The sequence below is a fragment of the Sinocyclocheilus rhinocerous genome, unplaced genomic scaffold, assembly GCF_001515625.1.
Source record: "Sinocyclocheilus rhinocerous isolate Xijiao unplaced genomic scaffold, SAMN03320098_v1.1 scaffold8947, whole genome shotgun sequence".
Classification (NCBI taxonomy): Eukaryota; Metazoa; Chordata; class Actinopteri; order Cypriniformes; family Cyprinidae; genus Sinocyclocheilus; species Sinocyclocheilus rhinocerous.
Window position 1 is genome coordinate 2,478 of NW_015625715.1, and position 7,249 is coordinate 9,726.

Consider the following 7,249-nt stretch of genomic DNA (forward strand, 5'->3'; position numbering starts at 1 on the left):
GACAGACAAGACAGAGAAGGTTACTTCTGGTATGAAAGAAGGTTTCAGCTTTCAAATTTGGTCTTTTTTTTTTTTAAGAAATTCAAACAATAAATACTGTTTTGTGCTGTTTTAATGTGTTGTGACAGATTGCTGTAGCGCCTCAGTTCAAGCAGCACACGTGAACCGATTGTCTTTTCATATTTAATTAAAGCACAAAATAAAAAGATGTTGTGCGTCTTTATACAACATTTTTCAAGTTTAAGTCCACCGAAGTTAATCTACTCTCCTGTCTGATTTGTTTGTCGGGCAAGATGACGGATTCGGCGTTATGATTGGTCAGATCACCTGTCAATCAAGCTCATTGTGAACGGTCAATTACATTTTAACATGTATTCACACAGAAAACATCTCATAACCTTGCACTTCTGTTATATGTGATGAAATAAATCATCTTTTGCGTGAAATATGAACAGCAGCTATGCTAATCTTTCTCCTTTTGTTTTCCTGTTTCTATCTCGGGATGCCCATCCCAAGGTTACTAGAGATTACGCCAGATCCAGTTTGGATCCAGCCTCGCTTGTGAAGATTTCAGATGATGACAACTATAGATGAACATACAAAGCTACCAAATAATCCTTATATTGTAATCATTGCCCTAAAAGGTAAGTTTGCACATTTTTAACCAGCTTTGTATTGTTACAGTGTTGGTAATACAGTGTTTCCCACAGGATTCTGTGAGACTGGTGGCTAGACCTCAGTCCCTCTAGGGCTTTTCACTCTTGAAAAGCAAAAGTCCGCTCAAATAACGCGCTGACAGGCAATTTCTATGCAGTATAGGCCTACTTGTTCCGGTTTGCAGTAGCGCTACTGTGCTGTAACATGGTGTAGGCTAGTTCAGCTGTACTGGGCAACGCTGCTAAAATGATGCTACCTTCAGTGACGCTATGCTCTGCTCATATGCTTTGATAATAATAGCTTTGTAGGACTATACGCGGAGCACGCCATGGAGGCAGCCATCAGCGTCGGCGCCATCTTGAAATTCCTATCTAGGGCACGTGCAATTTTTTTAAAGGATTTTTTAATAGAATTTCTTGGTAAAGACAGACTGAAGCACTGCATGAAGCACACTAAAATGTTTTCTCAGGTAATCTAAAATGTGCGTCATTTAGTTACATCAAGGGTCAAATATAAATAGCACATTTAAAGTTAATGATGAACCCGTGAAAACGGCGCGAGAGAGAAAAGGAACGGAGCAAGAGAAAAAAGAAAACAGTAATAGACGCGAAGAACGTGAATGACAATAACGGCTAACGAATGCTAATGCGCACTGCACTCGCGATTTGAAATTTAAAGCAAACTATCAAATTAGTCAGATTAGTTTAATAGATAATATCGGATATATGGTGGGAATTAGAATATTTTATCACTTTAAACAAAAGGGAGTGATAGTAAGATAGAGATTCAACAGAAAAGCGAAGCTACATGGAGCTACAATCACAAACCACTCATTAATAAATAAACAACATTTTGAACAAAAAGCTGAAAAAAAAGACTATTAATTGGATTCTGAATGATAATCAAAACGTAGATGGGGTCGATCAACACCCCAAAGTCATTACCTCTTTTCTCAGTCATTACATTTTTGAGAAGTACATAAAAAGTAGACTGAAAGTCTACTTGCCTATTTTTAGTTTAAAAGAAGTATACTAATCGCACACTTGAATAAACTTCTTTTTCGTAAGGGTTTGCAAGATGTGTGTGACGTTTTGTATGTTGTGTGTGTGTTTTGTGTGTGTTTTGAGAAATGGAGCCATAGTTTCAAAAACTGTGTAAGCATTTTGAAAAACTGTAAAATGTGTAATTAAAAAGAAAGGTGATTTGACACAGAGGTAAACGCAAAAAGTACTCTGTCCCAACTTTTTTTTTGTAGAGTGTTGCAGCCATTAAAATAATAATAAAAAAAATTATATTAACAAAATGAAAAATAAGTTGGCAGTGAAAACATTGGATTTTTTGTACTTTTGTCAATTAAATAAAGGTTAAAGAGAATGAACAAATAATATTCTTGATTTTATGGCATTTCACAAAACATCCCAACTTTTCTGGAATTGGGGTTGTTTAATGGGAAAGTTAATGTCTGTCATTGATCAGAAGGTGTTCCTATTTTTTTTAAGTGCTCCTGAAAAGAAATGTAAGTGTAGAGTCCTGAAGAATAATGTTACCTTTTAAAAACAAATTGCAAACGTTTATGCAAAGTGAAAACTATTAAATATAATCTACAAATCATGCAATACTATGTACCACTAAATAAGAAGTGTTTTGAGAGCTTAACTAAACAGGCCAATTAGAGACAATTACTAATCATTCTCTCTCTCTCTCTTTTTTTTAAAATTTTTTTTTATAAATTAAATGACTTTAGACCCATGTTGTGCATCAAAGGGTTAAAAAAAAAGGATTTGTGTACTTTAGAAAAAAAAAAAAACCTTGTACAGATAAATAGTGATTTTTTTAATGATAAATATTTTTTTTTTTTGACCATGAAACCAATTTATTTAAAATAAACACCTGCCTGAGGGGAACATGAAGAAATTTTTTGACATATTTTGAAACATGCTCTTTTAAAAAAGACATACAAGTTTTGGTAACAGGACTGAGAAAAATGCACCCATCTTCCACTTAAAAACCGTGTTAAAAAAAAAAAAAAGTTACCTGAGATTGACCACAGTACAGATTTTGAATAGTTTATATGTCTATTAGATTAAGCCTTAAAAAAAATATTAAAAATTAAGTTTTCTTTTTTTTTTTTTGGAAGAAAATAGCAACCATTCGGTGGAATGGCCCTTATATAGGGAACCTTGTGTGATTTTCACTGAAATATTTGACTTCTCTGGTTTTTCTCTTCTAATCCTCAGGAAGACTGTTGGTGTTGATCGAATACCATGCGAGTCTATACATTTAAGTTTTTTTTTTTTTGTGCACATCGGCTTTTTTAAAGGAAAACAAATCAGCCACTTTATAGACTCAAGTAAATATTCCCCGTGTTATTTCACTCCTCTCGCCGCTTCACACTCCAATCCAGCGGGTGGCGTTTGTTTGCCAAACACTATTAAACCTCAGAGGAAGAAGGTTAGGTTCACCGCGCTCTCTGTTTTGTTGTGATGCTGTTTTAATACAAACTGTTAGAAATGTTGTTTCTGTAAATAGAAAAATACAGTTTTTGAATCAGGTCAGTAAATACCTGTAATATTCTCATCCTCATAGTCGTGACTAAGTTTTGAAGCAATTAGGAATATCTGGAGGAGTGAAGATGGTGTTTGTTAAAGAGGAGAGAGAGGAGGACACGAGTGAACCAGAACCCTGGAGAATAAAACACGAGGAACCAGAAACCTGAGAACCCTGGAAAATAAAACACGAGGAACCAGAACCCTGGAAAATAAAACACGAGGAACCAGAACCCTGGAGAGTAAAACACGAGGAACAAGGAGGTTGGTGTTTATTCTTCATTCATCTTTGATTACTATTTGAGGTCCAATAAGCTAACAAAGCCTAGCTTAAATCTTAAAAGTCTTAAATCAACGTTTCAAATTTCTTATGAAAATGTGACTGAACCGACACAGAGAAGATTAATTTATTTGACTATTTTCGCTGTTTTGGAATAGTAAAACTGTGTTGAACTCAGAGCGTGTGAGACTGAAAATGCTCATTTTGTTTTTACGTTATTTGTCTAGTCACTAGGACTGTGGTTATTTTCAACCATGTAAATGTTTGCTTGTTCGGTAAGTTACATTTCACTATGGATTCTTTGGTTAATCAGTAACCGTTTTGCAACAGGTTTGCAAACAGACATTTACTGTAGGATACAAACCTGACCGCATTGTCACAACATGGAAGTAACCTTGTTTATTCTAATGCCTGATCTGTGATCAGTGTTGGGGAAGCTACTCTGAAACTGTAGCTTGATCAGCTAAGCTACTCGTAAATTAAAGTAGTTAAGCTACATGCAAGCTACCCTTCTGAAAAAGCAGCTAGCTACACTACAAGTTACTATCAAAAAGTAGCTAGCTACATTGAAACCACTTTCAATTATTATTATTTTTTTATATTTAACATTACAAATAACTGAATAATTGTTAATGGAGAATTCTAATAAAGTTATAAGTAAAATATAATGACGTTAGAAGATATTTGGGGTTTAAAACAACATAGTAATACAATCATGATTTCAAAGAGCAGGGTGAATTCAGGTTGATTGGGACACTTTTCCCTAGTCATTTCAATTACAAAGAGTGTCCCAATCGTTTGATTTTGTAAACTATCCGATATATACACAATAATAAAATATAATAGTTACATTATCTCAAACTGACTGTTAAAGTGCAAAATTGCTACAAACGTAACATCAATGCAAGAACAAAATGAATGCAACTTAAACTAGATATGGAGGAGTCGTAAAATAAGTAGTTTAAACTCACAACACATGCGGTATTTACTGACTGTGAATGGAGCCGCTCTGAGTCAGTCATCAGCTGCGCGCGTGAACACTGCGCTTTGCGTGAATCCTGCCGCAACCATCCTTTGCCAAATTATAAGCATGCTACTATATCACGATTTTATTTTCTGTTCGATTAGTGTTCATTACAAAACTGTGGAGGGACAGATTATATTTTGACGGTTCATCATTGTAAAATAGACATTTGAAATAGAGTGCAATGAAGCAGGAAAATTAATCAGTTTAAAAAGGTTAAATTCACTTCCTGTATGTGCTTTAAAGGGGTCATATGATGCGATTTAAATTTTTCCTTTCTCTTTGGAGTGTTACAAGCTCTTGGTGCATAAAGAAGATCTGTAAAGTTACAAAGACTAAAGTCTCAAATCCAAAGAGATATTCTTTATAAAAGTTAAGCCAGCCACACCTACCTAAAACGGCTCATTCTAACACGCCCCCACATATCTACATCACGATGTGGGAAGATTTGCATAAAGCCGCCCAAATGTTCATTTGCCACCGTCACGGCTATAATGCTTCTCAGAACGAGCCGCTTCTTCTTCGGCTTTTGCCGTGGTACTGCGGGTAACACCAGCAACAAGCCCGTGGACACTGCTGACTAGCGGTTTGCATGTGCACTGCACATTGACGCGGACAACGACGCAGAAGTATAAATGAAAACTGACGCATAGCCTACGGCGTAGGTCCGACGCAGAAGTATAAATCAGCCTTTAGATGTAAGGCTACATTTACAACTTCGCCTGTGGATTTTTTTATTTTTTTCTGCGACTAATAAAATTTTGGTCGACCAAACCGCTTCTGGTCGACTAACGATTAATCGACTATTAGGGGGCAGCCCTAAAGTTCATAAAGAAGCAAGTGGAGCTTGTTTCTTCTTAATTTTAGTATTTGAACACATTTCAGTTCATTATTTTTTAAGTTTAGGTTTTTCATCAAATATTTTTATTTTATATTTTATTTTATCTTATTTTATTTTATTTTTCAGCTTTATTTCAGTTAATTAATTCAATTCATTAGGATGGCTTCATTCATCCATCCAAACACTGTGGCCTGGATGGATAAATGAAGAATTAGCTTTTAGTTGTTTTAGTTTGATTAATTGTATTATTTTAAAACATATTTCAGTTCATGTTTTTTAAGTTTAAATTTTTCAGCAGTTTTAATCATTTTATTTGTTTTATTTTATTTTATATCGCAAGGCTTTTAGGTCTGAAATTATTTTACTTTTCAAACTTAATTTTAGTACATTTTTTTTTACTAAAATTTATTCTTTAATATTTATTTTCAAAAATGGCCCATGCCATCATTTTTAATAGTTGGAGAAATACCCCTGTTGTACACACGGTCACGGTGAGCTTTTCTTGTATAGACAATACATTGGCCATCTCCAATAGAACTGTGCGGGGTGTTTCAGAGATTGTCTTAAACGTGCGTGACGTTTCAGGTCTGTGTAACTCGATGGACAGCTGGATGATCGTGCCCAACATCAAGCAGAATCACTACACGGTTCACGGCCTGCAGAGCGGAACCAAGTACATCTTCATGGTGAAGGCCATGAATCAGGCTGGGAGCCGCAGCAGCCCGCCGGCCAAACTCAAGACCAACAGTGAGCCTTCTGTCATCACAACACACTGGAGTTATTTTAGAATTATTTATACACTTATAGCATTTAGTATTATTCGTTTTAATTAGCTTTTGTTTTTATATTTTCAGTTTTATATTGTTATATTTTAAGTCTTTTTTATATTTAACTTGAATTTTATTCAATTGGAGTTTTATTATTTTTAGTACTTAAACATGTTTCAGCTCAATTAGTTGCTATGGCAACATTTCTCATTTTCATTTTTTTAACTTTAGGTTTTTCATCTAATTTCCATTTTATTTTATTTTTATTTTATTTTAGCTTCTCATACTACTTTTTATTTAATTTCTATTTTATTTCAGCTTAACTTCGATTAAGTAATTCAGTTAACTTTTTTATAGTTTTAGTAGTTTTTTCTTTATGTTTAGTGACTTTGACCGTTTTTTTTATTTCCGTGTTCGTACTTCAACTTGAACATATTTCAGTTCAGTTTGTTGCCATGGCAACAATTTTCGTTTAAGATTTTTAAGTTTAGGTTTGTTATCTAATATTTAATTTAATTTAATTTGTTGATGTTTCAGCTTTATTTGAATTACTTAATTCCATTAATTTGTAATAGTTTTCGTTTTTGTCTTTATGTTTAGTGTCTTTGACCTCATAGTAAAATGATTTAGGATTTCGTGGATAGATTATTTAATTTTATTACATTTTTACTTCAGTTGAGTTAGCTGCTGTGGCGACATTTCTGATTTTCATTTTATTTCAAATTCTGTTTTATTTTATTTTAATTTATTTCAGCTTTATTTTTTTGAAATAGTTCTAGTAGTTTTTTCTTTATGTTTACATTTAGTCATTTAGCAGATGCTTTTATCCAAAGTGACTTACAAATGAGGACCACAGAAGCAATCAAAACCAACAAAAGAGCAATGATATGCAAGTGCTATAACAAGTCTCAGTTAGCTTAACGCAGTACACCGAGCAAGGGTTTTTTAAATAATATAATAAATTAAAAAACAGATAGAATAGAAAAAGAATAGAGCAAGCTAGTGTTAGAGGTGCTTTTGTTAATTGTATAATAAATGAAAAGAAAACAGATAGAATACAAAAAGAATAGAGAAGCTAGTGTTATTTAAAAAAAAATTTTTTTTTTAAAGAAAACAAAGTTAGTAAGTGAATAG